The 10,791-nt window shown below is 63.1% G+C and overlaps 1 protein-coding gene across 1 annotated transcript in view; it reads right to left on the minus strand.

The window, feature by feature from the left end:
• The window catches only part of RASGEF1A (RasGEF domain family member 1A), a 72,126-nt gene extending 61,648 nt beyond the window's left edge, over positions 1 to 10,478 (minus strand). The window contains exon 1 of the mRNA XM_036337304.1: positions 10,188 to 10,478. The gene's annotated coding sequence lies outside the window, so the exon portion shown is untranslated. The remainder of the gene's footprint in view (positions 1 to 10,187) is intronic.
• Between the last annotated feature and the right edge of the window lie 313 nt (positions 10,479 to 10,791).

The following is a 10,791-nucleotide window of genomic DNA, read 5'->3' on the forward strand; positions in this document are numbered from 1 at the left end:
GCTGTGAGGCGCTATGAGACTCCAGCCAAGCCACAGCCACCGGCTCATCCCTGTGACACATCATCCATGGCCCAAGTACCGGCTCTCTTGGCGTTCCCAGCCACGCCAGCATTGTCCATCGTGGGACTCGCTGTGCCCCCTGCGGGCAGACCCCTGCCTCCAGGTGTCACTGTGGTCTCCTGCTTCCTCCTTCCTTCAGGGCCTTGCTCACGCTCTGCCTCCCCAGGGGGCTGCCCTAACCACTGCTCCACTGAAGCCCCCACCCCTGCTCCTGCCCCATCGCTCTGAGCCTGGCGTGCAGGTCCTCACCTGCCCCTCAGGGAATGCGATGACCAGACATCTCCCAGGTACTCTGTTTCTTCTCTGGCTGTGCCTGAGTCCCTCTCAGGGGAGGGGTGAGCGACACCTCAGAGGGAGGGTCTCACAGGCTCCAGAGGCCAGAGTGATGGACTAAGGGCCAGGCCTTGGCTACCCGGCCTCAGGCAGGGATCTCAGGCCCTCGGGACCTTGGCACTACCCGGGTGACAACTTTCACAGCCTCCTTGGACAGGCTTGTGTCTGATCGCCCCTCCACATCTTTCTTGCCTGTGGGCACCTGGGTGCCACCCTTCCTCCAGGCCTCAGCCCCCATCTCTGTCCTATTTGGCCAGCACCACTGTCCTACTAAGGAACATTCTTCTGCCCAGACCGCCCCCCTCCCCCCCGCCTCCTGTGCCCAGTAGTGAGTAACAGAGCGCTGGACAACGACAGCTTCCAGAGCTCATGCACACCCTCACCCCAACCCCACCCCGTGCATCAGGCTGTTTGTCATTGTTATTCCTCCAACAACACGTCCATCTACACCAGGGTTCCTCTTCACTGGGTTTCCTTGGGGCATGTTGGGCCTCACACTGGCCATTCCTGCTGGCCTGGGGCAGGGCGTGCCCCTCAGAACTGACACACCCATAGGGCCACAGTCCGCTCTCCCCCGACTGTCCAGGGCCAGGCAGCCAGCACTTCCGAGCAAGACACATAGAGAAGCCTAGTGAGGGTGCGGGCTGGGGCCAGGACCTGGGCCTCTGATGCCAGAGCTGTGAGGTCCAGCGGTTCCAGTGGCCACTGTGGGAGGACACATCCCACCCAACGGGAGAGCCACATCTACACAGGCGAGCGCAGGGTTGCTGGGGGGGGGGGGGCGTGTAGGCCGATGTGCACACGTGCATGGAGCACCTTGTAGAGGGCTGCCTGCCTCTGAGCCTCACAGGAAACACTGCTCTAGTCAGCCTGTCCTTGAAAGATGGGAATCTGAGGCACAGCCCCGTTTACTTAAACTCAGTGTCATCCGAATAGGTGGGCATGGGGGTGTTTAACCCTGAGGTGGGAGATTCACGCATGGGGTGCAATGCTGGCTCTGGCTAACGAGCCTGCCCTGTCAGGAGGCCAAGGTGAAAGGCAGGGGCAGGGTGAAGATGCCCTCCTGGTGGGTAGCAGGAGGGTGAGGACAGGGCCCTCCATCAACCCTTCCTGAGAGGAAGGAGCGCCATTGGGAGCACAGGGAGAAAAGTCCCAAGTGTGTGACTGGGAAAGCAAGGAGAATGGGATAAAGGGGGTGAGGGTCTGGGCAGGGAGCCTCGGAGGGGCCCTGCAGGGGTGGGGGCGCTGCTGGGCCCCGTGCTCTCGTGGGCCAGGCCCACAGCCCCCTTTGTGCCAAACACAATCACAAGGCCCCTCGCGACCTGCCCGTCGGGCTCAGCCTCTCCACGCCTCCCTCCTGGTCAGTCCATGTGGCACCACCTGAGCGGCAAGGAGCCAGGGACAACTCATGGGCCCAACGGCAAGCTGCCCAAGGGGGATCCCGGCGTCACCGTCACTGGGCACGACAACTTGGTGATGAGACAGTGGCTGGGGCCGGAGTGCAGGCCCCAGACCCAGGCCAGGGCTCTTCCACCTCCATGGCCCTCACCGGCCTGGGGACGGGCACCCTTGCGTCTGGTGGGCTCCGGCCAGCCCTGTCTCGGCTCTCGCGTCCCTGGCCTGCCAGCTTCCTGCCATTGAGCCCAGGGCTGACAACCATGACTGTTGGTCAGTCCTTCCCTGGACAGACAGAGTCCCTCCATAGACCACCCAGTACTTGGTCCTGGAGCCCCCGGGGAGCAGCATGGAGCAGATGGCACAGATGGGCCCAGGAAGATGGCACCTCACAGCAAAGTAGCCAGTGCTGTGTGAACCAGGCCACAGGACAAGAGGGCAGAAGCCAGGAGCTGGGAGACTGAGGGAAAAGCAGGTAATGTCTTGCCTGCGGGTGGTGACAGTGCAACCTGGCCATGCTGCTGGGGCCACCCAGATTCCTAGCCCTCCTGCTGGCCTGGGGCACATGCCTCCCACCCCCAACCCCGGGCTGCGGGCATGCTGCACAGCTCACACCCTCAAACTTCTCCAGAGGACTGGAGGGGTCGGCTATGGGCCACTGAGGAGCACAGAGAACCAGAGCCCAGCTCCCTGCCTCCGTGACACAAGCTGGTGGTTCAGGCTCCACTGCCGTGCCCCCATGGGGTTAGGCCGAGGTGAGACTTTCAAACCTCCTCCCTTTCCCACCTGCTTGCTCACCCCCTGGCAGGTGTCCCCTGAGAACACACCCTCCACACCTCTGGCATCAGCATCCCCGTCTCGGCTCTGTGCCTGAGGACCTGACCTACGCCAGGCCCTTCACAGGCACAGTGAGCTGAGCAGACGTAGGCAAGCCCTCGGGGAGACCCTGACACGCAGGACACGCTATACTGACATTTGGAGTCCCTGGTGCTCGTAGTGTTCCCCGGACTCGCATGTGCATCCAATGACCACCGAAGGCGGAGGCCTCCCTGCTGGGAGCCTGAAATCTGAGGTGCGAATGTGAGTTCAGGGAAGCACGAGGGACGGGGAGTCACAGTCAAAGGCAGGAAAGGCAGTGGATGAGCCAGCTCAGGTCCTGGCCATGGGGAGGCGCCGGCAACAAGAAGGGCACGGGAAGGTCAAGGGAGCACCCAGGAAGCACGCTGCCCACTCTCCAAAGTGCTCCTTGGCACAGAGGAAAACCCCACCCCTGCCTTCCCTCAGACCCAAGGCTCCTCAGCAAAGCTGGCGTGATGATGCCAGCATTAAAAAAAGGCGTGTGGGGCATTAAGTGAGGTCAGGTCTTACTGAAACACACAGCAGAACCTTTGGGCAGAGGGCTGTTCAGGGCCCCCGGCCTGGTGCTTGTGTGTGAATGTACACGCGTGCGCACACACACACACACACATACAGACACACACACACACACACGCCCAGCACACCAATACCCTGAGCCTGGACAAGGTGGTTCAAGGGCTCTGGCCACCACACTGCTGCCTTCCTTCCTCGCCCCTCTGCAGCCTCGAACCCTTCCTGGCAGCAGTCCTTTGATGGACACCCTTCCTCTTTGCCTCCTCGAACAGTATCCCCGGCCTCCTCACTGAACAATAGCTCTTTAGGGCCAAACTCCACATGCCTGGCTGTGCCCCAGGGCCGTGTCCTGGTGGCCACCCTGGCCAGAGAGCGTGCTCAACCCTTGGTCTCTGCAAGACCGCGGGCAGGGCAGCTCCCAGTCCTGACCTGCTGATGCAAGGAGATGCTGGGGACTCCACACCCCCCTGGGTGACCCCTGTGGTCCTCAGGAGGCCTGACCACCGCCCCCTGCCTCTAACCCCTTTCCCAGGCACCTGCTCACTGGCCCCTTTCCCATCTCCAGGGCCAAGGAGGAGGCACCTGCACACGAACTTCTCAAAGAACTGGGCTGTCCAGACAGACACCACGGCACAGGTGCAGGGCCAACGATGGCTGGTCGCACCCGTATCCCTCATTATATTTTTACCACTGGATTCCACTGCCACCTAATACTCAGGATGATTTATTCTTTGATCTAGTGAGTGCTTTAAACTTTCCAAATATGAGACGCTTGAAAACTGCATTTTGTTATTAATTTCTATCATAACTGCATTGTGGGCAGACAGCATGGTCTGAATCACCATGTTTCTCTGATAAACCTTTGGGTGTTTTCACAGCTCGTCTGCAGGCAATTTTCGGGAAAGTCCCCTCGCTGACTGCAGTGTTTGCTTGTGCACCTGGGCTCATTAGCCGCTGGGGGCGTGGCACGTGTGGTGGGCGGCTCCCTCCAGGCCCCGCCCCAGGTGGGATGCCCACTTGTGACAGCGGTTCTAGCTGCCTTGGCCCTTCCCAGAGGAACAACTCACACCCTGGACAACCTTGCTCACTGTCAACCTTCCCTCCTGAGCCCTTCCGAACCCCACTTTGCTGGCCCAGCAGTGACCTGGGGCTCCAGTGCCCAAAAGTTTTCAGAGACACCTTCAGCCACACTCACCTTGCTGGGGGTGAGCTGGGCCCCCAGGCCAGAGGAGGGAGGCCACAGGCCTGGGAGACCCCCCCTGAGGTGGGGCCCAGCAGGAAGGGCTCTGGCCTTGGATGGGAGTGCATGTAGGCCATGGGCTCTCCCCAAGGCCAGCCTGATGTTCTCCTGCGAATGGCCTCAGCCTCCCGCAGGGCCCACCCCCTACTACTAACAACAATGGAGTGACTCACTGGCGCAGCCTGTTCTGCCATTACCTCCTGAGAGCCATGGAGGCACCACAGGCTTCTCCTCTGGGAGCCTCCAACCCCATCCAACCCGATCCATCCCACCCTAATCCCCTCATCTCACCGGTCCACACACCCAGCCTCCACCCTTCCTCCCTGTCCCTCAGCTGAGGGAGGAAACCTGGGTCCTGGCTGCCTGGGCCCACCCTCTGCAATCAGCAGGGGGGTGGCCCAGACCCGACCTCAGAGGAGGCGATCCCTGAGCAGGCTCCTTCAGAGTGCACAGCAGGGAGGGGCTTGCGCAGAACCAGCTGTGGGGAAGTTTCAGGCAGAAGTACGGCCTCTGAGCTATGGGCAAGTGACGAACACAGAGACAAGTTTCTACAGTGACAAGATGGGGCTCCTCACCGAGGAAGTGCCCGGTGCCAGGGCTGGGCACATCCCCCACACCCAGGGCCTTCCCTGGTGTCCGGCTGTGTCTGGGATCTAGGCCGTGCCCAGATGGAACTGAGGCACCGAGACAGGCACATTGGGTGTCTGGATGCCAGCGTCTCAGCCTCACGGGCAAACCGGGTCAGCAGAGGGGCCCATCCAGTGAGCAGCCTTAGCAGGGGTGGGCAAGCAGGCTTGGCGAATAAACCCTTCAGTATGCACGTCCTCTCCCAGCCCCCTCAGCTTCTGGGTGAGCCAGCCTCCTCCACGCAAGCTACTCTTTGTTAACAGAGTTGCCATGGCAACTGATCCAGGAGAACTCTCTTCAAGGTAGCATCTGAGGGTGACACTTGGATAGATGGAAGTGGTGGTGACAACAGGCAGGAGCCTGGCCTCCCAGCCCACCCCCATTACTCCTTCCTGGGCAAGTCTGGGTCACCAGAGACCTCCCCCTTCTCGGCCCAGAGCTTCTGGGTCTGCTCTCCTGTCCTCTCCCTGAATGGGGGTAGCAACATGGCCCAGGCCAGGCACATCCCTCATCCCTCACCTCCTCACCCCCACTCCCCACAGGCTCCCAGGCACAAATGGGTGCCCCTCTGCCCCCCACTCACAACTGCTCACAGGCTTTGCTGAGTCTACCAGTGCAGCCACCATTTCTGAGCTTGGGGTCCAATTGGGGCCAAGCCAGGTGTAGACACAACCCCGAGGGGTCACAGACCGATAACTGTGCAGGGGCAGCACACAGCAGAGGCCTGGGGCACCTGGCACAGATGCCCATGCAGAAAGGCACCCCCAGGAAGGCTGGGAGCCAACTAGGTGGGCAAACAGGCACCTGCATGGAGCAGGAGGTCCGAGCATCTTTACAACGAGAAGGTTAAAAGGTCACCTGACTGTGCTGTGAAAAGGGGTTGCAGGGAGGAGGCTGTGCAGCTGTCAGGCCAGGGGAGGGCAGCCCGACCTGGGGAGGCGGCAGTGGGCAGGGACAGGTAGAGGGAGTAGAAGACAGGTCTGGGGTGATAGGCTAACCTGGCTGATGACTCAGTCCGTGCAAGGGAGTCTGGCAGAGGCACAAGGGAGACCCCAGCTGCCCCACCTGCTCCGATGGGGAGCAGAGGGCAGAAGAGGTTCAGGGAACCATGACAACTGATAGGCTGCCCGTGGTCACCTGGAGGCATCCAGCAGGCACCAGCTTGAATGTTGACAGAGCCCAGAGGTCAGGAGGGGCTGGTACGAGTTGGAAAAGGATTAGCACCAAGGAGGGAACAGAAGCGGTGGCTGGGAGGAGAGGATACAGGTCCAGCTCCTGAGGAATGGCACTGCGCCCCAGGAATGGAGGCCAGAGGCCATGGAGGCCCAGGGCTGAGCCTGCAGAGCCCAGGAAACACCCGCCTGGGAGTAGGGGCAGTGACTGCCTGCAGATGTCCACAAGCCCCTGAAGACCAGTTACCTGGTGCGAAGGGGGCGCGCCAGATTGGAGTGGGAAGTGAGGGTGTGGAGTGAGCAAGCAGAGACGCTGCAAACTCCGTGTGTGCAGGGGAGGACAGGAGGGTGGAAAGAGCTGGAGAGAGAGACCGTGGGAAGGGGTGGTTGTTGTGTTTAAGCTGCAGAAGCTGCATGCAAGTACCACCCGCCAACTAGGGCAGCAACACCTCACCTAGGAGGATGTGATGCAATCGCTGGACAAACGGAGAAAGTGCCCCCCGAGTGCCCAACACTGTGCCCCATGGGCTGGCTCCCTGACTCGGGGGCATCACCCACAGGTGAATGGGGTGCTCTCCTCTGAGAGTCAGGGAGACTCCGGGAGGGCCAGCCGTGGGCCCCTCCCCCGTGAGCTGGTGCTTGCCTGCTGCTCCCTGAACTCCCCTGCACCATAGACCTCCGCAGCCCGCTCAGAAGGGGCAGGGCCGGATGTGAGCTCCTGCCACCGCTCTGGGCAGCACAGGCTCAGCCTGGCCCTGGCCCAGTGCAGGTGCCCTGGGGGGAGGGGCAAGAGGCTTCCTCCTTGCTGTCCACATCCCAGCATCACTGCACAGACCCTGGGAGCCTCCCGCCAAATAAGGGAGGTGGAGACGCTCCCAGAGCAGGACCGCTGGCACCTGTGTGGTTCTCAGGACATGTAGACCTTGCAGATGAGAGCATCACACTGCCCACCGGAGGCCATCACCCTGCCCCCCTCAGCAGGGACAGGGGCATTAGACCTCGTCCACCCTCGCCCTGGCAGGCATCAGGGTGAATGCTGGCACTGTCACACTCTCGGTGACATGTCCCACAAGCCTCTCTTCAGGGCCGGAGGCCCATCCCAGGAAACCCATTCCCAAGGCCCTCCCTGCGCCCAGGAGCCCGATCTTCCTCCGTGCTGGCCCTGGCCCTCCAGCGCTCTGAGCAGCCAGGACAGTGCGGGGGCTCTCCCTTCCACGGTTCCCACGCCACTGCCAGGCTGACCTCTGCTGACCTTCCCAAATCTGGCTCCAGGTTTGTTAGACTGGCACTTCCTGGTGTCCCCAGCTCAGGGACTCTCTGAATGGATCCTTGGAGACCAGCCCCTCTGGGCCAGGCCAGGGCATCCTTTGTGTCCACTCCCTGACACATACACATGTATACACAGCCCTGTGTGCCCGGGAACAGGTGAGAAGGTCATGCCCTCTGGAAAGAGAGCAGAATGCCCTCTCAGACCCCTCAGGTCAGAGGGCCCGGACATGTGACCATGGGCGTCAGAGACCTTCCCCCACTGACCTCCCCCCACAGCAGTTTCCCTGCTGGTGCCACCACAGCCTCCATGATGACAGCCGCCCTCCCCCTCCCTCCCTCCTCAGACTGCCTGGCAATCACGTTGCTAAGTAAACACTCATCAGATGGAGGTGGGCTCTGGAGGGCAAAGGAACAGGCGGCAGCCTGGAGTGGGTAGGAGGCACTGGAGGCAGATCTCAGCGCTGAGAAAACCAGCCCTAGCGACCAGGGCTGCAGCAGATGGCCTCGGGAGGGAAGGGGAGGGAGGAGGAGTCCCAGCAGGGGCCCAGGAGGATGGGCCAGGACTGGGAGCCAAACTGAGTCACGACCACCTGGACAGGCCTGCTCTGCATCTCAGTTCCTTCCACCAAGGCCCTGGGGCCCACCCCCATGGGGAGGCCAGGGGCCCCCTTCTGGGGGAGAGTCCCACAGAATGTGCATCCTACACCAGCCACACACGCGCGCACACACACACACACACACACACACACACACACACACACACCAGGGCAATGGTTGGGCCTTAAAGGCCCAGCTGCTGGCCCTGCACCTTCACTTGACCTATTTGACAAATTTGGCTTCTGGGGCACATGTGGCTTGAGAACGGGGTTCGTGGCTAAAAACCAACAGTCAACCAAAGCCACTACAGTCCTGCTCATCCCCCTCATGATTCTGCAGGGGAGAGGGGTGCTCAGGGGCTCTCGGGCCACACCTGAGCATGTGGCCTCGGCGTGCTCTCCTGCAGAGGGCGAGGGGACAGGGTAGTGGTCTGCTGCTCACCTGCCTGGGGGGCCACTTGCTAGAGACACTCTTGCCCCTCAGCCTGGGCCCACCAGCCCCTGGCCTTGCTCAGGCCTGCCCGGCACACAGGCTGCTGTGCCCGCATCTCACATTTCTCCCGCCTCCTCCTCTGCCTGCAGTTGCTAAGTTACGCCAAAAAAATCCCTCTGCTCCGTGTGAACTGTTCCATTTCCACGATTTTCCAGGTGGAAGGAAGCCATCAGGCTGACAGTTCGAGAAAAACAAACTTGGTGGCTGGCTCTCAGGCACCCGGGCATAGGTGGGGACACCTGCTTGTGCTCCCAGACCCAGCGGCCATTTGCAAGAGCGCACAGCTGCCCTGGGAGTGTCGCACCGGCACGCGGGTCCGAACTGCTCCCTCCTTCTCCGGAGCCTGTGGGTTCTGCTGCCAGCCCTGCCCCGGCTGCTGGGTCACCATAACCCACGTCTCAGGAACAGAAACGCCAAAGCCGTCCACTTCCTCCCACTCAGGACCCCGCCTCCTGTCCTGGGCTGGGGTCCCGAAGTGCCGCTGCAAACTGTCCCCATATGTCAGGGAGGGGAGTTCCCCGAGTCACTGAAGCCGTGGGCTCATTCTACAGATGGGGAAACCGAGTCTCCGAGAGGCCTGCAGATGTCAAGCCCGGTGGCCTCCGGACTCCCTCGCTCTCTGCTTGTGACAGGAGCTGCCGCTGCTCCCTGGGCCTTTCCAGGCAGGGGGGAGCCTGCCCCGAGGCTGGGCCGGCATAACTGCCGGGTGGGAGACCCTGGGGGCAGACCAGGTGCTGCCTCTGTGCGGCTCTCCCTCCGGCCAACCTGACTCCATTTCCTGGGCCCCTGGGGCAGGTGGCCATCTGGGCCCTTCCCTCACTCCAGAGGGCAGGAGGAGGATGACCACGCTGGAGGAGGGTGGGCCAGAGGGACTCTAAGCAGGGAAGCAGGGAGCCCCAGCCACCACCGCACCATCCCGGGGGTGTCCACCAGCTTCAGCCCTCACAAGCAGCCAGAGATTCGGGGGCCAGGGCCTGCCGAGTGTCGCTCATGGACAGCAGTGAGCCCCCTCCCCATTCACACAGGCAACCAGAACGAGCTGTACTGCCCCAGGCCCTGCTCCCTGCCAGGCCTGGGGCGCAGAGAGCACGGTCCTTCAAATGACCCTGCCCACGGCGGGGGTGGGCCGCCTCGCCCTGGTCCAGGCCGCCTCCCCTCAAATGCTGAGCTCACCCCCAATTCCTCACCAAAGGGAGTGCAATGCCACCGCGGGGCCCAGAAGGCAGACGAGCAAATGGAAACTTCCAATTGCGCAGCGCCGAGCCCCATGGATTCCCCAGCCCCCCTACCATGCGGGGCCCCGGACAGCGGACCTGCCAGTGGGTGCCCACGCCCGCCCGCCGCGTGCGCTCCCGCCACGCCCAGGCCGAGCCCGCCGGTGCCCCGCAGGGTCGCGGGACTGGGGATCCCGGCTCCGTGCAGCCGCGGTGAGTCCTCGGCATCCCGCGCTGGGCTCCAGCCCACCCTCCGCCACGCGCGTCCCCAAAACCGCGCCGGCAGCCCACGCCCCGGCCCCACGACGGCCGCGCCCGGCAGAACCCTGGGCCCACGCACGCCCCGCCTGCCCGTGGCCGCGACCGGAGGGGACGGCCCGCCGGCGGGGAGACCGAGGATGGGCGGCCGCTGCCTACCTGGGTCCGGGCCAGCGGAGCTCCCGCGCCACCCTCGCGCCGCAATCGGGCCCGGAGCAGCGCGCGGCCGGCGCCGGCGGCTCATGCTCCGCGCCCGGGCACCCGCCCACCCGCCGCCGCCTCCGCGCTGCGCCAGCTGCGGGCAGATCAGCTCCCTCCGCAGCTGGCGCGGGGGAGCGAGAGCGAGCGAGCGAGCGCGGCGGGGGTCGCGGAGCCGGCACAGACCCGGCGAGAAGCAGGGGCGGGTGGAGGGGCTGTCGCTCCGGGAGCTGGCGGCGCCGGGGGAGGGAGGGCGCCGGGCCGGGCGTGGAGAGGGAAGTGCGGGACGAGGTGCCCCGAGAGGTGGAGGCTTGGCCGGGAAGCTGGGCGGGGTCGGTGTGGGGGTCTGAGAGGGAGGCGCCGGGAGAGAACGCGCCAGGCTTTCATGTTTAAAAGTATAAGGTAACGAGCAGCCTAAATGTTTATCAGTGGCACATCCTGGCTCCTTGGACCAGCCTGGCCACCCGATCAGCTTGGCGCTGGGCTTGTGCCCCCTGTGCAGATGAGAAAACTGATGCTCAGGGGAGGGAAGTGACCCTGCAGGCTCTCAGAGCTGTAAGTGTCA

Source organism: Myotis myotis, unplaced genomic scaffold, assembly GCF_014108235.1.
Source record: "Myotis myotis isolate mMyoMyo1 unplaced genomic scaffold, mMyoMyo1.p scaffold_m19_p_15, whole genome shotgun sequence".
NCBI classification, from domain to species: domain Eukaryota; kingdom Metazoa; phylum Chordata; class Mammalia; order Chiroptera; family Vespertilionidae; genus Myotis; species Myotis myotis.